Source organism: Cyanistes caeruleus, chromosome 1 (genome assembly GCF_971803275.1).
Source record: "Cyanistes caeruleus chromosome 1, bCyaCae1.hap1.1, whole genome shotgun sequence".
Lineage (NCBI taxonomy): Eukaryota > Metazoa > Chordata > Aves > Passeriformes > Paridae > Cyanistes > Cyanistes caeruleus.
In genome coordinates this window covers 125,726,054-125,752,419 of record NC_141701.1, presented here as the reverse complement: position 1 = coordinate 125,752,419, position 26,366 = coordinate 125,726,054, and the positions used below count along the sequence as shown (strand labels likewise).

Here is a 26,366-nt window from a genome sequence, read left to right as displayed (position 1 = left end):
TCATTTTCTACTAACGCTTTGCCTGTGGTCTTTATAGACATTTTTTATCCATGCTCCAGCACAGTTCCTCTGTTATGATCCATTTTAGGACTAATACAAACTTACCTTTTGGTGCAAATGCTCTTTGTGTAATTTATGGAATGAAGAGCACAGAAGTTTCATATCCTTTTATTGCTTAATGTTTCATAGTATGGAAAAAAGATTTTACATTACATTTCAGAGATGCTGATATAAGGAAGAGGACAGGAAAGCAAATAAATACATCTTTAATACTATGTTAATTTACAAAAGGACAAAGAATATCAGTGTTTCTTTCACTGACTTTCACAAATAACAAATCTTCATGAAAATATTTGAAGTTTTCTGTCAAGCCTACTATCATAATCTTTTCTCATATGTTGATACTGCATTTTCTGTGTTACAATAATTCTTTAGGTAAAAATTCATTATATTATCATAATTTCAAAATATTTTATAATCTGCCATAATTTCAAATGCTTTTGCAGTCATTTTCTTAACTTTAATCCTTGTTACCCTCAAAGCATTCTGTAATTATAGAATAAAACATGAGATATTTATGGATTAACATGGCATTCATTGAAGATGGCTTGAGTAATATGTTTTAACATATTCCCACAGTTTATTGCCACAGTTTTAATGAAATGAAATGATATATATTTCAGTTTTTTAAATTTTAAAAATTAATAACTAGATGAAGAGAGGTTATATTAAAAACCTGCCTGAACTGGTTTTGTTTGTTTCAGTGATAAAATATGATGATAATTTTATGGTGTGATTAAAATATGTATTTACATATTGGTAAATCCACTCTTATAATACTTTTTAATTAATTCCACACAGTTGTTGCTTATAATAGTTATCACTCAGTAGTGTACACAATTTTAAGAAAAGATACTTGTGGCTTATTTTGCATGTGTTCTACTAAGACTGTTTCCAGACAGAAATTACACCACTTATATGGAAATAATTCACCAATAGACCTGATGTTGGACCATGCCTCAAGTCATTACATCTATCCATGAGACCAAGGAAAGGGATATCACTTTTTGGCAAAAATTCAAATGTTTCAATGTAGAGATGCAGAGCCTGCTTACATTTCAGAATGTAGACCTGGGTGGTGCAGGGTGAAATATCTTCCCAGGAAGGGCAGCTTCTGATCACAATACGGTCAGAATTTGAAGAGTTAGAATTTAAAATAAGAATAAACTTTGAACCTGCTTATAAACAACCCCCCTGCCAAATCAAACAAAAGCTCTTTATGTTAGAACCTCTAATTTTGAAGCAGTAAAGGTGATCTGAAATGGAGACAACCACAGACTGGAAAAGAGCTTGGAAAGATATGCAGGAATGACGAAAATAGAAGTAATACTACAAGGGAAAAGAAAGTTACCTTTTTGTGCTTTTCCTGCTGTTGAATGCATTGATTCTTGGATTCAACCTCCTCAGCAATGTTCTGCTGCTAATCATGTCTGCAGTGTTTTTATATTCTGCTTCATCATTTGCTCTTTCCAAAATAGCTGGTCCTTTGGAGTCAGTAGCTGATGGGATTTAGGTGCACACAAGGCTGAGTGTTGCACTACACTGAAACTGTTTGCTTGCTTCTTGTGTCGTGTGGTCGAGGGCTAATGGAGTATCTCAAAACTGAGTGCCTTCTAAATTAACAGGGTTGGCATTTGTTCAGCTCCAGAGAGATTAGTACCTAATCCCAATTCTGTTGTGTCTTCTCAGCGGTGAGACTGAGACTAGAATTGAGGAAAGGACTCATTAATTTTTAGTACAAAGGAGGATGAAGACCAAATGGTGACTGCAAGCAGTGTCTGATGGGACTGCTGTCCTAACTGAAGGGTGCTTTTGGAAGCTGCTCTCTGCTAACTTGGCTCTTAGTACATTGCAAGAAATTTACTCTTGATGTTACTCTTTGTGTCTTAGGAGCAACTTCAGAAAGAAACTGATTCAATGTGCAGCACACATGGAGCCTATAGAGGACAGCACAGAGAATGCACAGGCAAGAGATTAATAAGGATATTAAAAGATGGTGGTATGTTGTGCTTTATCTTTTATATTTCTAACAATATGTATTTCAACAATGAATTAGCACATTTACACTGATTTGTTTTTTTTTTTTTTTTTTTTTGCTATTCCTCCTGAACAGCTGGTTCCAGTATCTCTGATTATTGTTAGCACTCTGTTGTAGACATCTTAGGGAGATGGGGACTCAAACCCCTCATCCTTCTTCCCTTGAAGCATGTGGATACCAAAAAGCCCTCTAAAAATTAAGGTTTATTGTATCAATTTGAAGCTTCTACTCAGGAGAATTTTCTATCAGATATCTTAAAGAAGTTCTATTTGTTCTGACTATTTTAGCTTTTTTTCTACTTTGTGGATAAAATGAAAGATGTTTCCTTTAAAAGCAATTTTCTCAAATCCTCTACAAAAGTGGAAATCATTGGTTTTAATAATTCCCTTGGCAACCGGCTCCTCAGGCAACAATGCAGCAATTATAAATAATATTAATAAGTTCACCTGATTGCTTCTGATAACAAGCCATTTCAGAATCCTTCTTTTCTTTTTATAGCATAGGGCCCTGGTTGTGGAGAAAGATGCAGAAATATTTGTGTGAGTATGCATGTGTGAGAGAGAGAGAAGCAGAGCTGATTTGCATACTGAGCTACAGCACATAATTGGAAAAAGAGCAACAGGAATTAATTTTTAGAGATTTACTTATAGGGGTGTTACGAACATCCTCTCCAAAACAGAACAAAAGTAAAAACCTAAACCTAATGAAAATTGTTTGTTATTCAGTAAACAACCCATATGAAAAATTTAATTGACCTACCAGGCTATAAAATGGAAGCGTGTCATAATCAGGGGTTTTAGGAAGTAATTTGAATATTTCCATTTCTATGGCAGTCAGTCTGGAGTATTTTACAAGGCCTTGATCGGGCAGTCAAAGATTCCTGCCTTCTGTGCCCAAAAATGAAATAAAAAGGAAGAAAAAAAAAAAAAAATCTTGAAATTCATGTTCTTGAACCTGAAAATATAATATGTTTTTTGTTAAAAAAACCCAAAAAAGCTGTAGATAGGCATGACAGAAGTCATACAGAATATTGCTCTGTGCACTCAAGAGCTACAATCTGAACTAGAACTAACCTGCTTTCATTCTTGCAATGTGATTCGGTGTTTTTCTGGAATTACAGAAATTAAAATACACAGAAATCTCATTTGGAATAATTTGGAATAATTACAGCTCACATAATAAATATATTTATGTAGAACAAGTAGAATTTGTACTTCACAAACAGTGCTACCACTAGTAGGGGTTGATGTATATATATATATATCACTTTAAAAAAAGGGTGATAATGAAATGTTTTGCCCACATATCCTCTTGAAGTTGTGTATCCATAAGCATTTTCTTATAGAAATATATAGAAATATTGCTGTGTAGAATGTGAGGGACAATGTTCTGTCAGAAAAATAAATGTGATTTTATTTTATGGGATGCAGAATTCATATGAAGTGATTTCATCGCTTTCCAAGAATTTTCTAAACAATAGCTGAGTGACTGAGTCTGATATATCAGTAATGGTTGTTCATCTAAATGACCTTCACTGGTTTTTCCTATTTCTTTTTCATATCTTTGACTTCAATAAACAATGATTTCATATGTTTTCTAGTTAATTGGCCAAAGTTATTTAGTACTTTCTAGCCAAGAATGGGATGCAACTGGATAATTATTTCCAATTAGCAGCTAATTTATTATTCCAGTAAAAATTAGCTGTATTTTTCACATTCTGTTTTACATAATTTATTTTGTAATTTGTAATACCAGGAAATACCAAATCAGTACCTCACAAAAGACCAAGAAAAGTTGAAAGAGTGTAAGTCAATTTTCATAAAGAACTATTGAATAACATCCCCAAAGGCATATAGAATTGTGTTAAATGCAGGTGATTCAAAAGTGCAATAATTTATCTAAATTCTGCCTGATGCCCTGGATTTTCTGTTAACTTAAAACAAAGGTGATATTTTACAACATCTTAAACCTTCCAAACCTTTCTTGAGCAGATATTAAAAGGTAAATAAATCTTGCACTATTTTTTTTCCTAGGCATTGTTGTGTTATTCAGACATTGGAAAGCAAACATTAAACTTACATGAAGATAGGACTTCTTCTCTGAAGACAGTATTTTCATTGCCATGTGCATACAAGAACAAAGAGCACCCAAGATCTGCTGAGTTAAAGTACCAGCCCACAGCTTTTAGATTCTGTTTCACAGTCATACATCTCACAGTAATTCCACAACCACTGGAGATGCTGATGTCCAGCATCTTAAATGACATTATTATTTTTATTTTTATTTTTATTTTTATTTTCATTCATCATTATTATTATTATCATCATTATTATTATCATTATTATTATCATTATTATTATCATTATTATTATCATTAGTAATAATAATAATAATAATAATAATAATAATAATGAGATACATTAGCTCTGTATGTCAGCCTAGTCTGCAACATTAATCTCAATGATGATTGCCTTCATTTTAAGCACAGATGCAGAAGGATATTAATTTAATTTGCTAAAAATGCCTTAAGTGGGTTTATCTAAAGCGGTTAAGGAGTGTTAAAAATGTAAAAGTTATATTTGTTAATGTCAAAGAACAAAACAACGCAGCTAAATGACAGTTCAGGCTGAAATAGTACAGGAAAGCTCAGATTCAAAATTGACCATTAGAAATGAGAGTTGTTCTATTGATGATTTTTACTGCATCTGATTTGAAAAAATGCAAAGGATTAAAACCCAAGATATTTCTTCAACCCTGCTGCTGAATTTTCTTTTCTGTTACTATTGTGCATGGAGAAAATCAGTGATGATGACAATTTTTTTGATGCTTGGAATTTATTTACTTAAAACCCATCATATCTTTTTATTGCTCAAGGTGGAGGGGAGGGAAGAAGTGATTGTGTATGCCTTGATGCCAAGAGTGATAGACACTCTAATTTCTCTGGGGAAATGACTAACTGCACTCTACAAAAGCTTTGATGGTTGTTTTATAACCAGGAAAAGGAAGAGTTGATACTTTTAAAAGTGCATGAGATAAACTCAGAAGTAATGTGTTGTAGTTTGTTAGTGTCTATTCAATGAATGCTAGAATTGTTCTTTCATAAAAATAAACGGAATTACAGAGAAGATAACTTATGGAATCACAAACTTCTTTTTCAAGCTAAAAACATCTGCAGAATGATTGCACCTAATTTTAAAAATAGATTTTTTTTTCCCCATGCAAAGGTATTTAATTCTACTCTAAAGAGCAAGACACCAATTTGTAACATTTGCAACCTGGGAATCCCATCATCTACTTGAGAAAGCATGTACATATTCCACTCACAGCTAGTGGCACTAGTTACCTAGGCACAGACTGCTGTTTGAGTCCGAATTTAAAGCACAGAGAAAATTCATTTGGTAGCTATAGTTCTGCCACAATTCATTCAGAGTTCTCCTGCAGACAGACACAGGCAATATGGGCCTCAGGAATACGTTGTGTCTGAACAGACAATGAAAAATCCCACAAGTGCTTTACTTACACACCCTTAGTTAGGGCTGCTTTACTAAAAAAGATGGGTTTGTTTTTTGGCACAAGTTTCCTCATCCCAGAAGACAAGGAAAACCCAGATCTGTGCTGAGTGCCACCTTGCAAGATACATGTTTAAAGTGGTTATAAATTCTTATTTGCACATAATAGCCCATCTATAGAGGCTACTAACAATAGCTGTGGTGTCAGTAAACACCTGGATTAAATTTGACTGCTTCAGTCATGCTAAGCCTGTAACAGTGCTCTCAATAGTAGATGCTGAACACACTGGATCACCTCTTCAAATTGCATCATGCTGTCCCAGAAGAATGACAAAATTCTGTTGAAAAAATAAGATTCAGTTTGGTAATCTAAAGTTTTTGTGTTGCTTTTGTTTTTCTTTTCAAGCGTGTTCCAGCATGATTAGCCCATTTGAATGCCACAGTTTTCCAGACAATTCCCTGATTGAATCTGGGACCATGTTAGTTCTCCCCATGACCCGTCAGAGATAAAGAATTTGTTTACTGGAAGTTGCTCACCACTTACTCCTATGCACCATCTGCCACTCTTACCCACAAAGAGCTGCAGTCCTGATAATGGCTCTTGTGACTTAAGGAAAGTAACACAAGATATTTCATGTATAAACTTGGGATGGAACTGCAACTTTAATCTCCCATCCTTAAATATAAATCCTTAGTGTCAATAAATAAATGTTTTAGATTTCACACTTTTATGTAACAGTTTTGCATCACCACAATAATGAAGAGGGTACAGATTTTTCCATAAACTTGTCCCAGCTGAGCCTATCTGTATGTTTTTACTTCATTAGAAAATGAATGCTTTTTAACCAGTTATAGCATTTTCTCATCACAGATCCCAGGACAGTGTGGTCCTGTTTTAAGAGCAAGCAGAAAAGGATCTTGCTAGCAAATTGTCCCTTAAAGATTGGTGTGTGGCCCCCAGGCCTATCTCTGGTGAGCCTTGTTTTATCCCTTTGTCCTTTCAAATCTAGTTTAATCTGTTTCAGTGAGCCCTGCTAACTCCCGAGCAAAAAAAAACTTTTCTCCCTTTGAAACAAGTTTTCATATAATTTTATTTGAATTCCAGACTTTCAATATCTTTCCTAGCACTCTTTTAGAAGTGTCTGTCTAGAGGTGTCTTTCTGTTTTCTTTTTAATCTTTAGGATGCTCTTGTTCACCAAGTATCTTTTCATTTATGTCATGAGTCTTTGCGTTCAGCATTGTCCAGGACTTTATATTGTATATTACTCTTTTACTGGAAGTAATTTAATTCACTGGCTATGTGTCATGAAGGGAATATTCTTTTTCTTTCCTATGTAATGGAACATTATTCAGCAAAACTTTCTCTATCCTAGAATTTTCATAGAATCGCTGCTTTCATCCTTTATATGTATTTTTCCTCTGAAGAACCACAAATATAGGTCTTCATGCATATTAAATTAATACTTTCTTCTTTACAGAATTCAGTTTTCTTACTTCAAGTAATCAGAAGGAGTTGAATAAAATGCCATTATTAACACAGGTTTTTATTGCATGGTGTTTAATTAATTTCTTTGCTTTCAGAACATGTTACAAGATATGTGAAGACCAAAAAATTTGTCAGCCTTCATATAAAAAGCAACTCAATGTCTATCTACCTGCTTTCAAGACCCTAGGAGCCATAAATGAAGGCAAACAAAATATTCTTCCCAGTTGTATTGTTATTTTTAAGGTGTCTTCCTGTATATTTTTCAAAGCATCTGTGGCAGTGGTCTCTGGGCTCATTTCACACTTGCAGCTTCCATTCCTGTTTTCATCTCATAATGGCTGAGGACTGGTCCAATGATTGAGAATCTTATCTACATCTTAAACACCTTCCTCACAAAGTATGCACTGTTCTGCCTTTAAAAAATGATTGAATTGTTTATTAGAGTCCTTCAGAAGTTGTCAGACATTGCTTTACTGGTAATTTTGGCTTATAAAGACTGCAAAGGTATGTTCTTCAAGAGCATTTTTCCCTGTAAATGCAATGTTGGGAACACTGGTGAAAATTGTAAGGCATAGTCCTTTATTGCCCTCTGCAGCCTCTTATACTTGAGTTATGACAGTTGTTCATTAATTTAAAGTTTCCTATTTCCATTTTTTTTTTAAAAAAAGCAGGAATAATATAAAACTCTGAGATTATTTACATAATCAAAAATATTTTGGTCAAATTATTAGTGTGGCTATTACTAACTACTAAAGTCTGTAGTGCTTCTTAATGTTAAATGTTGATGAAGAAGTCTGACAGTTTTGGCTTTGTATTAACTTTTATACTGCATTTTTAAGAAAATCAGAATTCTCATCTTTTTATGCTATTACCATTGAAAAGTCATAATAAGGTTTTATTGAATTTTTTAACACTATGAATGTTAACCTATATTATTTCCTGATTCTATTTCTAGGTTTGCTATTTGTAGATAGTATGGCTGACAAATTACGGCACACCCTTTTATTTTTGTCTGTTAGTAAAGTAGTTGTATTGATAAATGACAAACTAGAGAACATATTTTTAAGGCATTTCTCTCTGGAAGACTTTGTAGTTTGGATACACATAAAACCAGCCTATTTAACAACAGTCAGCAAAATTTTATGTGTAACTGCATGCTCATGTATGTTGAACTGTCTATTCCAACACCAAAAACCCCAAACAAACCAATTCAATAACAGAAGGATTCATACATACATAATCCCAATAAAATAACTTTTCCATTTTTATTTTCCTACTGCTAAATTATTGTTGTGGCTGTAAAATCTAACATGTTTACTCAAATCTCTCCTTTTAACCTTTAATGTCAAAAATCAGTGACATTGCCTGAACTACAGGTCTTCCTAAAAGCACAGTGTGAGGAAACAAAACTCATTTTCAGATCTGAGTTTTGTCATGTTTTCCTTTTGTTTACTATCTCTCCCCTTTTCTGTTAACGAGGAACTGCCACCTTCTCTTCTCTGCACCACTCATTATCATCTTGTCTGCCCCTGTTGCTGTGCTGCCTCAGGATTTCCTGAGAGCAATGGGATTTGTCTCAGCTCTCTGATCATGGCAGAAGGAGGGGCTGGTTTATGCTTGCTGGAGTGCACTTGTTCCTAATCATCATGCCAGGCCCCTAAAGTCTTTCTTTGCAATTAGGAAGCAAAGGCTGCAGAGAACACTTTCCTTCCTTCTGGCTTCATCTGTATGAAACACTGAAAGTTTGCAGGTTTCAGACTTATGTCCACTGCTTCCAACACCAGGCAGGCTTAATTGTAAATCAAAAATTAGTTCTTTAAGTCTACAGGTCTAAGTTTGAAAAGCACAAGTTAGGAAAGAGAAGGTTACAAAAAGGGGAACAAAAAACACAATTCCAGCTGTCCAGTTGTTTTAACTTCTCATGAAGGTCTCCAGGGCTCGTCCCTCTGCACACTCTCCCTGCTTCCTACCAGCCTGGATTCCCTTTTCTTCTCTCCAAAACAGGCAGCAATGATGAATTACATTTCACATCTACATAGTACTTCCAAGAAATGAATGTGCTTGGTGGCTCAGCCATACCCACAGGGTGTTTATGGGTGACTTCCCAGCTCTGTCATGCAGCAGTCATGCCAGCAGATAACTGGTTTTGCCAATTTGCATATTCACCCTTTACCCTTTTTGTAGTGCTCTTTCCTGTTTTTTATTTTATTTTTTTTAATAGCTTTCCCTTTTGCCCTTGGTATTCCTGGTGTCCAGCATCATGGTATCCACTTCTTAACTTTCTGTTATAAGCTATCAAGGTTTTCAGTTGCATTTTGGTGAGCTTTTCCATGTCTCTGGTAATTTTAGTTTCTCCTTCCATCTTTGTAACATTGGGATTGCTTTTTACTTTCTTCCTGCTACCCCATGTATATTGGGTAGATTTATACAGTGTTAACAATATACAGTGATGTTTTCTCAAGAAAATATCTGGAAGATCACTGCTATTCATTGACTTCCATTTTAAAAACAATTTCAGAGCCAGTTCTGTACAGTCATTGCCATTCTGATTACAGCACTGTTCTCATTCGCTTATCGTACAAACGGTTCCTGTAAAATAAGAAGCTGTTTTTTCATTAAAATATTTCTAATGATCAATTATGAAAATTAAAACAATTAGCCTTAAAATATGTGGGGATTGGGAGAAATATGAACTATTTTTCTTTATTTTACCAGGTTCACAATGGGAAAACTAATTTTTCTCTGAAAGAAATTATAATATACAAGTGCTTCCAGAGGAAGGCTCATTTTTATTACGATATTCACATGATTTATTATTCACAAAGAACATTTGAAAAGAAACTGGCCTATGTATGAGCCAAAATCCTGGCTTTAGAGAAGTCCTTTGCCTGTAGTTTTCACTGCCCTGTGTAAATCAGTAGAGAATATTGCAAGCATGTCAAACTTCCCGTTTGAAAGTAAATCTGACAAGATGTACTTACCAAAACATATATTGTAAAAGAAAATGAAGCATCTCTTTAATATTTTATGTTCTTTGTCTTGTGAGGTATAAAGAAATTCAGGATGCTCATTCTGTCCTCTATTTTCAGTATTTGTATCTTGCTAATTTAATTTTTAGCTTTGAAAAAGAAGAAAAATATTTAGGTCCAATCTAATTTCATTTAAATTTGGCTCAATATAATGTTAGCTAAAGGATGGTAATTAGACTTGTTAAAAAGCAATGCGACATGAAGAGGGGAAAATGGCCTTATTAAAAAAATCTCAGACAATAGGAAAGATGGAGTCTTTTCTTAGGCTTTATGGACAATCTTCTGTCTCCAAAGGCAAGACATTTAGTCTTTCTTACACCAGTCTTCTACCCATGAGATAATACACTGCTGCATTTGGGGGCTTGTGGAATACATGCCTACAAACTCTTGGACTGTGTTGTAATTGAACAATGTTCCCTTCTGCTGTTGACAGATGATAATTACACTATATAAGAGACCTCTTCCCTATTTACTAAGTTTTCATTTGTTTTGTTTATGAGAATTTTTTTTACAATGTGCTTATTTAAAAAAGGAACCTCTGGTATCCAGACTTATTTTGTTTCAAGATTGCAGAAAACACTCTTTTATATACGATTGGCACTTCTGGATGTACATATTGTACCAGAGGTAGGCAAATCAGCATCACAGCCTCACAGCTACCATGGCCTGAGAATCAGCCAGGAGTGCAGGCTTTTGTAGTAAAATCTTACTTCAAGCTTGTTCTTTTAGAAACTCATAATAGAATTTTCTTCCTTTTTCTATACCTGCTTCTCACAGCAGGAGGTTTGAAATTGCCAGAGTTAAGCAGTTTAATAATTACTTTTGAAAAGTGAAAATGCACATGGCCAGGCAATTTCATTTCCATTTTGAAAATAAGTTTTTCCTCTTGTTTCTGAAAAAAAGGAGGTGGAAATTATGATTGCTTATGAAATTAGTTTGTATAACTGGTTAGGTATTTGATTATTTGAACATCTGTCTTTAACAGCTGAGGTAGTTCTGTTGCCTTAAGCAGAAATCAGTGAGGTGAGAGCAGGTAGTGGGAAAAAGACAGAAATTGCTCTCAGGCTACTTGCCATGCTAACAAGAGGTCTAGTTGCAGAGGACAGGAGTTGTAGTCAAATGGCAGATGTAATGAGAAAATCAGAGAATCCACTTTAAAATGCACATTTCTGCAAGTAGAAATAATTCCATCTATAAATAATTTGGCATTAAATTCTTTCCCTTCCCTTAAAAATAACACTATGATGGTAAAGAAAGTCCCTTATAAGTGAACTAGTTGAAACTTCAAAGACAGTCCTGTGTTTTCCTGTCTTGCAGTTGTCCCCATGGTACTTTGCAGTCCCTGTCCCCTAACAGACATGTAAAATTGAATAAAAGATAAAAAAATTTGACCAGTAGAGGAAAAAGTAATTCTCTAATAATTTAAAATATTTTATATTCCATCACTTCACATAATTTGTAACACCATGATTTTTGTTTTATGTGGCCCCTTCCAATTCTTCCAGTGCAGATCACACATCTGTTCTTGTTCTCATGTCCCACACTTGAAAAACTAAATAGGGCAGGGAATCTGTGAAGATTAGCTAGGCAGCATCTCCCTGCAAACCAAGCTCAGAGCTGTGTTGCTAATCCAGTTTCTGACAGAGTTACCATTGTTTGCCGTTGGCTGGGATTAGCAGTTAGATACATGGATCAGGAATGTGGCATGGGAGGTGAGGAAACACAGAAATTTATAGTGTATTAGATCAAATGGGAGAATACTTTGCTCTGTCAAAGGGATGAAGGAAGAACTTAGCATAATTCTGTTGCTATTCCTCATAAAGAAGAACAAAAAAGTCACGATGATCATAAGATCATGAACTGCCTAGGGGAGGGCAGAGTGAGGGTGGATCCCCGTTGGCCTCTTACAGGATTTCTACCTGGTTCAGTCGAAAAAGGCAAATTAAAAGAGTTTGTTGCACAGCCACTCAAAAGACTTTTCTTTCAGAGGAAGTGAAGAACAACATGCCCACGACTGAAAGGACACCCTGTCTGCCAGCCCAGCACCTGCCTTCTGGCAGAATCCCCAGGACCTTAACCTTGAGAGGCCAAAATATCTGACAGAGACAAGGTCCCCACCTAGCAGGACATCAAGTGCATTTGAATGGTAACTAAAGTTTCCTCTTACAATTCATATAACCTAGCTATCAAGGAAAAGGGCCAAGTTTCTCAAAATAATATAAATTACCCATGAACAGTATGTAAAACGTGCTTTGTCATTTGTGTCCAAACCTGGGAATGTGCCATGCTTTTTTATATAATGTGGCACATTTTTTAAATCTCCCCTGAAAAAAAGTGGTCAAAAAGTGAAAAATATAAGAGCAAAATTAGTGTCCTCAAGTCCTTATCTTTCAAAAGTGTCACAAGAATAAATGGCTCCACTGAGACTCCCTTGGAAGAAGTTTGGAGTATTTTTGTGTTATATAAAGCAGTGATATTTCTGGGTTTTGAATCCTATGCTAAGTTGGAAATATACAATATGCAGTCATAAAAACTTTCTATTATTTATGAATCATAGAATCATCCTAGAATATCCTGAGTTGGAAGGGAACTACAAGCATCAAATTTGTCTCCTGGCCTGTCAGGGTTGATGCTGTGACCACTTCCCTGAGGAGCCTCTGCCATTGACCATCCTCTGTGTGAAGAACCTTTTCCTGATACCCAAGCTAAAGCTCCCTTGAGGCCATTCCCTTGGGTCCTGTCACAATCAAGACACAGAAGAGATCAGTGCCTGCCTGTCCTTGTCCCCTCACAAGGAAGCTGTAACTGCAATGAGGACCTTCAGCCTCCTCCATGCTGAACAGACCAAGTGGTCTCAGCCACTCCTCATACAAGCTTCCCTTTTAGAGAATTAATAAAATTAGCTCTGGTGTTTATTTTTTTCCTTATATATATTAATTTCTAATTTCTTTTTTATTTTTATTATTTTTTTTATATAGGGTGCCGGCAATCTGCGAGTGGAGAATTTTTTTTAAAGAAAAAAATAAACCTGATCACCGGTATGGTTAAATTATGGCTACTAATGTGTCTTCTTCAGCCTATTGTGTGCAACAGAGGTAAGAGAAAGATATGTGTTAGGAAGAAACAAACCTTTTTACTGTCCTGGCAAGCAGATTGGAATTGATTGGAAAATAGATATTAGGTAGGTGGGAAGTGTATCATTACCTAAAATGCAATTTTGTAAGTGTCAAAAAGTTTCACACAGTGCTGTCCTACAGTACTCTGTCTAGTTCATAGAGTGTCCTGAAATGAGTCTCGACCTTCCAGCCCAATATATTTCCCAAGTAACAATGTTCCCTTGCACTCACATCTTTTGCAAATGCCTGCAGTCTGTTATAAACAATAGCATAGTGAGATAAACTACTAATGACTGCAAAACCATGATAACCCTTTATATAAAGTTCTTTAGAGTTTGTGGAGGAGCTCTTTTCTTCTCAGCAAAAGAAGGATTATGAGGAGGAGAGACCATCACCAACCACAAGGTTTCTAAGAGCAGTAGATTACATTTGCAGATAAATCATTCTAGCACAAAGGGACATCTAAATGGTGTTAATAAAAAATGGTGCTTCTTTATCAGATATTAATAAAACTAAATTTATAAAGATTAATGGAAAAGAAAAAAAAATCTCTGGGAGACTATTGCTTTGCACATGAAAAACAGCTGAATTTTGCATCTTTGAATTGATTTAAGGAATAGGAAGACAGGTTGCATGAATCATTGCTATATCCTTGTCATTGTTGCATAACCTGCAATTGTAAGGAAAAAAAGAATCTCAGTTTCTGATGGAGTTGTATCCAAAGGCCTTATTTGTAAATGGTATTTTTTTCCCTGTTCTTTATCTTTGGTAGACTGACAAGGCCTAATCACCCACAGAGCTGAGGACTAACGTGAGTCCTCTGGGCCACATTAGTGATCCTGGACTGATGGAGACCGAGCATTTATTGAAGTCTGAAGTCCAAAATATTTAGGATATACCAAGAAAACAAAATCATGCATAAGACTACTTGTTCATTTATAAGGTTGCTCTGGCACAGTTAAATGTGATCTTTAGACTGGAAGATGCAAATTGCAGTTGTTTGCATGGTTGCTTTCTTTGAAAAGATTATATGTGACAGGCTTTCTGCTCAAGCATCAATCTTGCCACAAATTTCTTTGATGGAGTTGTCTCTGAAGCTCTGAGACTTAGCCTCAGAAAGACAAAAAGCTGGTCAAACTGCTAGAGCCATCCAGATGGCTTCTTCTTTATTGATGACCCACCTCTTGTTGCACAATTTCTTTGCTGCTTGTGGGGAGAAAAAGATCAGAAATCCATGTTTTGTTTCCTGTATGGTTGTCCCTTAGTAGCTCTTCTCATTATTCTGTAAGTTAATATCAAAGGGAGAATCTGAAAGATGTATATAACAGACAGCTTGTCTCCCCAGATGCAGGGCCAGGAGGGAGGGGAGAGCAAGCATCCTGCCCAAGTGATGATAAATACTGTGATTTCCGAATGCACTGAAGTGAAGGAAGAGCCTGTCTGATATCCGTAGATGTTTTGCAACTGATTTCCTGTTAACTGACATCTGTGATAGCTGTTTTCTAAATCACTCTCAAAATTATACAAATACTCTTCTCCCCCAAGCACTGCTTGAATTTAAGTATGTGCCTGGCATTTTTTTCTGCTCCTTTGGCCTCCTGGCATTTTCTAAATCTCTGTTGAATGAGGCCTGCCTTTCACAGAATATCATACTGGTGGAAACCACATTCAGCACAACACTGGCAGGAGATGCTAATGGGGCAGTCAGATATTTTGGCTTCTTTACTATAAATAGGAAGAATTTAAGCCTAATGCTGGCCATGGCCCCTTTAACAGGACCAGCTAAAGTGTCTGTGTTCCACACAAACTCCTCCTTTAAGTGAGGAGCTGTAATTGAGTTTTTAAACCTAAACAGAGACCCATCCTCCGAAATATTTTTTCCTCAATGGTACTGCAAGTGTTTTTGCTTTAACATGGAAAATTCTAATCCCCCTTTTTCCAGAGTGACAGCTGAATTTCTGCAGTTCTGCTTGGGTGTTGGAGACATTATGATTGTTTCTGTAGAGACCAGTAATGTTCTTTTCTGAATTACAGGATTTATGGAGGTGTGGAAAAGTGTGCAGCTAAAGATATCTATAAAAGTGTGGACTTTTTTTCTGGAATTTTCAGGGAAAAAAATCTCTGATGTCCAAGAGGTGAAAAAAATCTTTATCCTTTAGGAATAAAAGCCTATAGAAATACTCATACTTTTGTCTGTTACTATAAAGTCTGTTATACTATAGTATAAAACTTCCAGCACAATAAAATGGAAAAAAACAAAATTCCCACGAATTGAAGATAAAAATATATATTTTTTTCTATTCATGCTTAATTTTTCCAATGCTCTTGAAGCAATAGTAAGTTTTACCACCTAAAAATATTTTCAGATTCATGTCCCTAAAGATGGATTGAAGTGTTCCATGATATATCTGTGATCCATTAACAAAAACATATCCCATTACTACAAGTGAATATGTCCTTTAGAAGCTTCATGGTGAACCATATTTTACAACTTTTAATATATAATTTCTCAATAGTGATCATGCTTCATGTGGCCACATTCTACTTGGTCAGCTTGGAGTGAGATGGCATTTCCCTGACATTCAGGGACTGCTGTTGAGCTTGGGCGTGTTTGCATTCATTATCTTTTTGCAGTGGAATAATAATAATGGAAGAAGGGAAAGGACGGGAAAAGAGCAGTTCTATGTCATTTCTTTCTCAAATTCAAGTATATGCTGCTCTCTTGTGGAACTTCTGTGGTAGTTACAAGCATTAGATAAAGGTGTCCTTGCTTTCTGACTTTCATTTTGGTCTACTGAACATTGCTAAGACAGATTCAGTGCATGTGATGTAATAGGGTTTTTTTAAATACAAATACCAATTTTGCCTATTAATGTACTGTTGTTCTTTTTCCATTTTGATGGTCAGTGTCTGTTGTTGACATAGATTTGTCTGCTGCATTTAGAATTAGATTTGTGCTGTTTTGTAAATAAACATACATTTGTTAATACTGGCAAACTGCTTCTTCTACTCTTTAGGTAATGCTGAAGTGCACCTGTAGTTTTCTCTGGCTCACTCTTTCAATTAGCCTCAGTAAGAAAATAAGTGCTTTAAAAAAGAGAATGAAAACTTGGGTGTCTGTCTGCATGATGTTTGTGTATGTGGGAAGTGTTGTTCAAATCATGGATTCTCTAATCTTTTCTCGTGCATTATGAAACTGAGTGATGAATGTAATTTTTAGAATAATGTCTCAGGGTGCATCACTGTCCAGGCAAAGAATGGAGGCAGTGTAGCCACAGAGCCATCCTCACTGAGGCTCTGGGAAAAAAGAGCTCTGCAAGCAGGAGAGCTTTGGCTGCCTGGTTTCCTGAGGATGTCTTCAGGCTGAAATTCTTTGCTTTCCAAGGAATATATGTGAGTATATAGGTATTTGAGCTTATATGGCTGTTGCTCTGTCATCAAGAGCACCTCTCTACCTTGACATCTGTTTTCATTACAAGAAAGAAGTATTTGAGGCAATAGCCCTTCTGCCAGATGTGGTCAAAAATTTTATTTAATATTGTGGGATAGAGAGGCAGAGCAATTTTATTACATTTTTTGACCTGAAAACAAATGTTAATAATAATAACCATAAGCTGTATTTTTGCCTGAACATGCCATACGTTCTTACATATTCTGCAGTGTATTTATCCAGTAGAATCCTTAAGTGATATATAGACTAAGGATCCCCTCTGAGAATTTCTACTGCAAACCTGATATTTTATTTGTTTCTGGAAAGTCTGGTTGAGTTCACTGATATAACACACACAGCAAAATGCTTGACTACAAGGAAACCCTTCATCCCCTCATACAAACATTTGCTGCCACCTCTGAGAGAAAAAAACAACTCCTTAGTGCGATTACTTATCCTTGTGAGCAACAGTTTTTGAAGATAAGTTGTGTGAGAGCACCACCATCATTAGAATCACACAGGTAATTTTAAGAAGATTGAATTTACTCTTTCTGAGTAAGTCTTGTCCATCAAGTTGAGGAGGGATTTGGACCCTAGGTCTGCTCTAACCCTTGGAGGAGCACAGCCTGTTTTCAAAGGGGAGCGAGGCCCTCGAGGTATCTTGAGTGCAAACTGGGCTTCCATGAGGCAATGGCTAATGCACTATAAATGCAGCCTTGGCTCCCTGCATACCAGCTTCTCTGTGTACCCAAGCCTTGCATTCTCTTGCCTGTAGAAAGGGTATTGTGTGGCGAAAAGAGGAGAGTACAAAGAATCAAGTCATAATCAGTATGCTTTTGTGAGCCCTGTGAAATAGAGTGACAGCTACGAAGGAAAAGCAAGTAGATTTTGAGTGTACAATATTTCAGGAGACATTGGGAGCGGGTGTTTTTGCAATATTCTATTATGTCTCCTCTTTAGAGAGGCTGAGCCAGTGCCAAAGGAATAGTTTTCCAATGTGCTATTTGTTCACAGGATGGATAGGGGCTGACAAGCTGACCATCAGAACAGCTTCTTTGTCCTTGGAGCTCCAGGTGGTTTAACAGTGCAGAGAAGCTACAAGTTTTTTACCAAAATGACTGTTCATTCCTTTTTAGATGACTTTTCAGCTCTGTCCAGCTTATTTTCAAGGACTTTTAAAAGAAAAATAAAAATTAAGCAGTGTAGTTTAGGAGGGTGGCGTGGAGGTGAGGGTGAGGTACTGGGTATACACATGATGTGCAAAACATCTCTCTTGCCTTTTCTAGAAATACATTCATCCACAGAAGGTTCAGACATAGAAGTATCAGTATTCATGCTACATAAGTAAGTATCACAGCTTAATCATGGCTATAATCAGCTTTACTAGCAGCAAGATTGACGTGACTCTGTTACAGCCCCTGCATTTTCTAAAAGTATATTTAAGGGTGTAAAGACCAATATTAAAATTTTTCTCAAGACACTTACAGGATTTTTTGAATTATAATATTTGTTTATTGGTTTTAATGAAATATTTGAAAACTGAGTCCTTTATGACAGCTAAAGATAATATGCTAATTACCTAATATAGACAGCAAATAACACTGGAAATCATGATTATAATCTGGTTTAGTCCATGCAGATTGCAATGCAATAGAAGAATATGTTTATTTATTAATGACAAAAAATCAGGGGTAATTATTTTAGGTTCTGATTCTGAGCATCTTGTAGAGATAAATTCAGGGCTAAGACTAATAACTTCCTTCAAGCTGTTCCTAATGCATCCCTGTGTGCTGCTGCCTTCTCTGCCAGGGTCTGCAGCTGAGTCATGGTCAGTGTGTTGTCTACCAGGACACATTTCCAGGCCTGCAAGCCATCTTAGCACCGCTGCCTTCTCTCTGCAATATTTTTAAGGAAATATTTCTTTTTTCTTTTGTATATTTTTCTAATTATCTTAAAATTCTTTCCACCTTTGAAATAATCAAGCAAAGTATATAACTAGTTTAGCAAGCACGTGGTGACTCTTCATTTTGTCCAGAAAAGGATAGGAATAAAGAAAAGCTGCTGCATATATTTTTTGTTGCCTACTTCAGGGTGGAAAAAATGCTGACTTCTATACACAATACTTACACCATTAGCTTTTTAGGCAAGAAATAGAGAATTGCCTCATGTTGTACAAATTGGGCTAGAGACTTCTAATCCATCAGAACTGCTGTGACTCAGCTGAGGTCTGAGGACCACGGAGATAAAGTGGAGAATGGCATTGGCACTCTGAATTTCTGATAAAACTCCACTGAAAATTTATCCAAAGAAGGCAAAGTATCAAAATCTGTGCATAATGGAACAATTGTATTTCACTTGTATCATTCCTAACACCCAAATGACAGAGGTGATATTTAATGGAAACTAAGACACTTGTTTTGAAAAGCCTCACTGTTAGATGTGTAGCAAATGGCTGAGTCTAAGCTTCTTTCCTGTACCATTTATCCACTTTGCTGAGCTTGTGCAGGGAATGAGAGAGACAAAATCACTCTGCAGATTTTCACTTCTGCAAGAATGCTACTCCCTTCATAGGACTGGTCTTTTTACCCAGGATTCACTTTTGCCTTTAAGACTCCATTTCCCCAAAATGTTTGAAAAATTTATTAAACTTCTGGTTCTTATTCCTTTCTTGTTTCTTTACAGAAGCTGCTCATTGGTGCATGTGATTGTACCTGCTCTTCATCAGCAGCATGAATTGTGCTTCGAATCATCTCGTCAGAAAACACCATTGTATTGTTCCCTTCTATCTGGTCCCTTTCCTTGCAGCTTCTTTTTAAAGCTTACTCATAGCACTGAAACTTTTCCTCAAAATTGTTGTGTGTTCATTAATTAGACTTTTACCATGTGTCACGATTCAGCTGCAGATGCTGGCAGTGTGAGAATCAGCTGCACACAGGGCTGCATGAATAAGAGCTTGGAGGAGGCCATGAGTCCCCTCTGTTCAGCCCTGAGTTTATATCTGACATCAGATGGGAGATCTGAATCCTGCAGTTTTCCATGGCCATGTTTCTAGGAGTGCTAAGCCAGCAAAAAAGCAGCACAAAGGGCCGGGGCAGTGGCAGCGGTGACAGCTAAAACCAGGGAAAGCCTTGGCAGAGCAAGGATGTGCCAGACGTACCGCAGTGGATTGTGCAATGCTGCGTACAAAGAGATGCAAATGAGAGCAGGAATACAAAAAGGAAATGTTGGTCTCTGATGGGACCTTCCCAGCGCGGTAATCCGCGTCTCTAAATCTCCACACTGCCCTGATTTTACTTCTGCGTGTGCCGCACAGAGAGCATCTTGTGGGATTTTCCGGAGGCGCATCCCCAGAGGGCAGGAGGAGCCGCCTGCTGCCCGCTCCCGCCCGGGGCAGCCACAGCGCGGCAGGGGCTTTGTCGGGAGGCACCGGCACGGCCGGAAAAAAACTCACAATATTTTAAACTCACAGCATTTGCCGAATGTTGCATCCTGTTTGATTTCCCAAACTGCAGTGTTCCCTCACAGGGAAAGGGATATCTGATATCTCCTCCTTCCTCACTACCCTAATAGCATTTTATTTTATTTTATTTTATTTTATTTTATTTTATTTTATTTTATTTTATTTTATTTTATTTTATTTTATTTTATTTTATTTTATTTTATTTTATTTTATTTTTTTGTTTTGTTATTTTATCTTATTGTTATTTTATTTTATTTTATTTTATTTTATTTTATTTTATTTTATTTTAATTTATTTTATTTTATTTTACTTTATTTTACTTTATTTTATTTTTTATTTATTTTATTTTATTGTTTTGTTATTTTATCTTATTGTTATTTTATTTTATTTTATTTTATTTTATTTCATTTTATTTTATTTTATTTTATTTCATTTTATTTTATTTTATTTTATTTTATTTATTTTATTTATTCTTTAGTTTATTTTTCATTCTTTAATTTTATTTTTAAATTCAATTTATTTTTAATTTTTAATTTTTATTTTTTTATTTTATTGTTTTGTTATTTCTTATTGCTTTATTATTTTATTATTTTGTTATTTTAATTTCAATTTTACTTTTATTTTTATTTTTAAAATTCTTTCAATTTTTCTTTTATTTTTTATTTGATTTTATTTCTTTTTTTTTTTTTCCTTTTTATATTTTTAAATAAGTTTAAATTATATTTATTTATTTATTAACTTTTATTTTAATCTCTGCTCTTACCTACCACAATTAGCAGTGCAGGATTGTCATGTTACAGCAGCAGAGAGAGTTCCTGTGTCAGCAAGTGAAGACTTCCCCAGGGCTCCTGCAAAGGCTCTGTCCTGCTCTTGCCAGGCCCACAGCTTGCCATTGATGCTGAAGCACACAAAAGCCAGTGGGTTGTAAGAACTCATGTATTGTGTCTAGGTGGGAAGAGTAGGTTAGACTACCTGGGTCCTCTGCCAGGAAAAAACCACAACATTTTATCATATCCAAAATATTCATCACTTAAAGATTGTTATGGATACAGAGATAAGATTTTTCAGATATAGCCAAGGTGTTTTCACAATAAAAGACTCAATATTTTTTAGGTAATGAGGCCCTCCAATAAGCAAATATGAAATATTGACATTACCCATGTGTTCATTTCCATTCTCATTTTATATCTTTTTTCATTGTAAAAATATATAAACTCACATTGTCTAGAATCTCATGAGATTTGTCTCTTCATTTTATTACCTATTTCCAAATACTCTTGTCTCCTCCTATATCAGCCTAGTGCACATTTCAGCATCAGTGCTGCTAGACAAAATCAGCTCAGCAAAGTCTATTTTAGAAGCTATTTACTGCAGTTTATGAGGGAGACTGGTGGCACTGGTTACTTGACATCAGTTTTGCAGCCAGTCAAAAATAAAGAAGTAATTTAATTCCAGTGTTCTCTCCAAAGATCTTTGAAAGACAATAATAAGGTAGGAATAACATCAACACAGAAAGAAGCAGAAGACAGGAGAGACACCTCAGTTGTGTAGTTCTCATCCAAAAATTATGCCTTTTTCATTATTCATGTGTTCAGTGCAGGAGCTCCCATACCCATCTGTTACTGAGGAATGAATTGGAAGTACCTATTGTGTTGTAGGAGCACAGGAGCACTGAAGAAAGAGTAACAAAACCTCTGGTAATAGTGTTAATAATTGTAGACTCCAAATGTAAAAATAGGGCAGTACCTGGTTTTATAAACAAGATATCAAAGGTACCTCCTGGGGGCTCCAAGGTGTTGTATTCTCTCTGGCCTTTTGCAACAGTGAAACTGTGGCTGTTACAGTCAGGACCTCAAAGGAGAAGCCTTTGAAAATGTATTGTCATCCACATATCCAAGTTCAGGCCTTACACATTCAAAAATTGTCTTTTATCTTGGGCTCAGAAGTATGTCTTGGCTCACTGGTACCTAGCTCAGATAGCTGGTAGCCTGTGTTCAGCTGCTCCTATATCCATTTGTCATTTATTAATGGTATTGTTAGCATGGTTTCCAGAGCTAGGCCCCTAGCAATGGATGTGGGACACACACAAACTCAAACCACCTTGTATTTGTAGGAAGGTTTCTGATGCAACACTTTGTTCTTCCTCCCTGATCTTGTACCAAGACATTGTAACACGCTGGAAGTTCCAGTTAACACACACGTCTTAACACACACACTCATATATATGTGCACAACTTTATATATACACAAGCAGTGTTTTAAATAGTGTTATAGTTAAATAGTTTTAAATAGTGTTAAATAGTGTTAAATAGTTTTAAACTATCAGTAAATTTTTCAGGAGTCTAAAGTTTGCGATAATTAGCACTTGAAAAACGTTGTGAAGTTTTTTGTCATTTGTGTTTTGACATGCAAAGACTTATGTTTGTACTAAAAAATCTGCTAAAGATTCATTGCTTTCATTTGCACCTCTGTTTGATTGATCTTTTTTTGTTGGTCCATCATATTTTTTTCACCAGTTATGGTTCTTTGCTGATAATCTAACATGTTTGAAGTCCCTCTTTGATTCAAAGAAATGAAAGTTGGGTGGTAGTGTTTGAAAAGGTGCTATTCCTGCTAAATAATGAAGTCATTCTGGCTCAGTGTTTTCACTGATAGGTCTCCATTTGGCTAATTGGTCTGATGACAAGTGAAAGTGTTTAGAGGACATCATAAAGTGACAGAAAAATCATGCCCCCAATTTGTTTTACTGTTCTGTTAAACTTTTCTGAAGTTAATCCTTTCTTCTTTTTAAAGCTGTAAACATCAGAAGGAGGCTTTATTAAATTGCTTTTACCTCAGACTACAGGGGGCTTTAATGGAAAAGGGAAAAATGTTTGAAACTGTTGAGTCTTTTTTCTTTTTCTAAGGCAAGAGCATTTGGAGTCCACACAATGGGATTTTAATAACTGGTGTTATTACCTTCACAGCAGTAAAAAAGATGGGGGCACCTGGTTTTCCTGAACTGGTTAAAAGGAAGCTAATCAATTCCATACAATATGTACTTGAAAAAGCACTTACAAGTATAAATATGTTATTTTCAAAAATGGCAACATTTCTATAGAACATATATATGAAGTCTAAGAAAATATTAACAGTCTCTCTCTATTTTGCAGGATCTCAAGTACCACAGTGACACCTGGAAGCATTGGTGCACTTCCCTGAGTAGCAAGTCATTAACAGCATCCTCTGGAGTTCTTATGGATGCATCTGCACTAAAGATGGCCCATGGACTAGTAGTGTCTTCTCCAGAACTGAGAACCACCAACATGGCACATTTGGCTCAGCAGAGCTGCACTTCTCCTTTAACCAGCACCAGAACACCCCTCAGTGCCCAGAGAGACCTTGTGATGGCATTCCATTGCCAGGGAAAAATCCCAGCTGTTGCAGCAAGAGCCATCCTTGGCATTCATGGTCACTTCACTGATGAGGTGGTGTGTGAATGAATGTGTGCTGTACACAGCAAAGGTAACTGTTCTGTAAAAGTGAGGGGGAAAAAAAGATATTTACAGTATTATGTTACTGTACATATACTCCAAAGAGGTTTGTTTCATTTATTTTTAAAATGTTTAGTCTTTGAAGAATTGCAATTGATGATATGAAATTAGACATATCAGATCCTCTATGACCTTGATATTTTTCTATTTCTCCCCTTGTAGTTGAAATAAGTACTTCATTTATTGCCTTTAAATTAAACTGTTATCAAGATACCATAATATTCTCGGTGGACTCTGTGTTGTAATGAATCTGAAATTCTCTGGTATTGGAGGAGATGCTTGTGGGTTTCCACTCCAGTTTGGCCATGTTCTGTAAATATTCTAATTTATTTCTGTTTTTTTTGTTTCTTGAACAGTTGTTAGCATTGGACAATGAAAACATGGGAATGTGGGAGCTCTGTCTGTCTGTTCCTGCTGCTGCTGCTGTGCAATCTCATAACACTGTTGCAGCACTCTGCTCTTCATAGCCCAGTACTCACTGGAGCTGCTGTTGCTAGTGTGAGCTGTAAGATCAAAGCAGATACTGTGAAAAAGTTAATTTTGTATTGCTCCATTTCACATATTGTCTATTAATTGATCTCCTGAGTCATTTAAAGTCCTCACAACCTGTCATTGCTTTTGTAATTTCTGTTGTTTTGCCATGTAGCCAGACATTTTTTTTTCAGCTTTTATTTATGGAACAGAAGAAATTGTAATAATTAAGGAGTTTAGTGCTATGAAGTTTTGTAAAGTTTATATGTTTGCCTAAATGTCTCATGTAGTTTGGTGAGTCAGGCTGACCAGTGAGTTCTTTTCATACCCAGATCAGTGAAACTGACATTTTTTAATCCTTTGACTCATTTGCTATTACATGCTTCCAGAAGAACTGTATTGCTTCTCTGGCCCTCTGCTATGCAAATAAGCTTTGCTGCTTTTCCCTACATTTTCTACCCTTTCCTCACACCATGATTGCTTATAAATTGTTCCACTGTTGTGGTTTATTTTCCACAGCTCACACAGCTGTGCTTCATGTCACTGTACACATGCACAGAACTTGGTGCTCAGGCCTTGTGCCTCGGCTCTGTTCTGATTAAACCATAGGGGAACTTTTGGGAATAAAAACTGATTGGACCTGATTTATGGCTACAGACAGGATTTTATCTCAAGGTACTTTGCCTGGGAGTCCAGGGCATGAGAGTCTCAAGTGTTAAAGAGGGTTTGGGGAAGTCGTGCAGGCTCTGGTTATAGGTGGTACAGGGGTGAAAGCAAACCTGGCATTTCATCTTGCAGCAATACAGTGATTTTTTGTGGAGAAGAAACAGACACCTGACTTTGCTTGCTATTGAAAGATTATGAAATAGATATTTGTTTTGCTAAAGAAGACATCCAGGTACAACTACATCACCAAAGTCTACAGAAAATTTTTATCATGCTTATAAATGAAGATGAGGGCCTACAACTGAAAAGTTAAGGCTTTTTACCAAAGGACTGACAGGTTTTTTTTTAAATTAGGAAGTCAATATATGGTATCCAATTTTAGCTGAAGCTTTAAAACAATATTAAATTGCATAAAGATTAATTAAATTATAAGCAAGCAAAATAACTTGTCATAATGGCAAGGTTTGCAAAGGTGTCACCCTAGACCTGCCCTATCAGCAGCCCAGCATTCCCTGGTGTAAGGGAGCTGGGTGTCCCCCCTGGCCATCAGGATTGTTTGTCTCTGTAAATGTTCCACTGCTGTAGGAAGCTTGTTTTGAATACTTTGCCAGATGGGACTTCTACTGCTTTCTTTTCTCTGCTGCCTGGAGAGGGTATGCTTTAATTGTAAGGATCATGAATACTGGAGCCAAAATTTGCCGTGACATTCTTCAAGGCCATATATCAGGCCATAATCAAAGTATGTTTTTGTCTATATGCTCTTGAGTTACGTGTTTTTCTTGCCTTTTTCTGAAGGAACACTAAATATCTGAATGTGCTGGAATTTCAGACTGTTCATATTTCTCCTCATTATGACATTTACACTCCTTCTAGTCCTCCTTTCTTAAGAATAATTTTCCTCTCTCTTCAAGTCAAGACTCTTTTCACCATGCTGTGGGGTTGGCAGGCATGTTTCATGTGCTGCCCTGTGAGCTGTGGTCCTTGCTGCTCAGGAACAGTCACACTCTGAGGAAAATGAAGACTGACCAGCTGCCCTGCCTCTTGTCTTCTATGATTTATGGCAATGGTGCCTGCTGTAGACCATACCCCAGATCTGCTCCTAACCCACCCTGGAAACAGAAGGGCAGTAGATGCTAAGAGATGGCACAAAAAACAGATTGGTCCCCATGGTAAAAGTTAAAATCACCTAAGTCTGCCCTATACAGTGGCTGGTGGACAGCTGCTGGCCAAGGGAGTCCTGACACAAATAATACTTGGCCTGAGAGAGTAAATGCAAAAAAAAGCCCGCCAGGATGCTGTGAAAACTTTGCATTTTTAAAATTATTCTTTAAAGATAAATTTCAAATTTTCCACTCATTAATATCTTTTGCTAGTAAGTTGTTTTCTAAGATGTACTACTGCTGAGCAATCCTTTGCTTATTCCGTCCCTGTCTTCACTGGGCATTTGCTGAGCTCTAGTTAAAGGCACCATTTGTCTACTAACTATCACAAATGTAAAATATTTTGAAATAATTCTGTTGTGTTCTTGAGGAAAGCTCACAGCACATGCTTTGTCATGTCTTTGATT

The 26,366-nt window shown here is 36.2% G+C and overlaps 1 long non-coding RNA gene across 1 annotated transcript; it reads left to right on the top strand.

Annotated features, from left to right (window-relative positions):
* Window positions 1–1,954: 1,954 nt before the first annotated feature.
* On the top strand, window positions 1,955–26,364 carry LOC147655882 (uncharacterized). The gene is made up of 4 exons (XR_015277738.1): window positions 1,955–2,059; window positions 12,111–12,269; window positions 13,102–13,218; window positions 23,282–26,364. It is a non-coding gene; the product is annotated as an uncharacterized LOC147655882 (long non-coding RNA).
* Window positions 26,365–26,366: the final 2 nt, after the last annotated feature.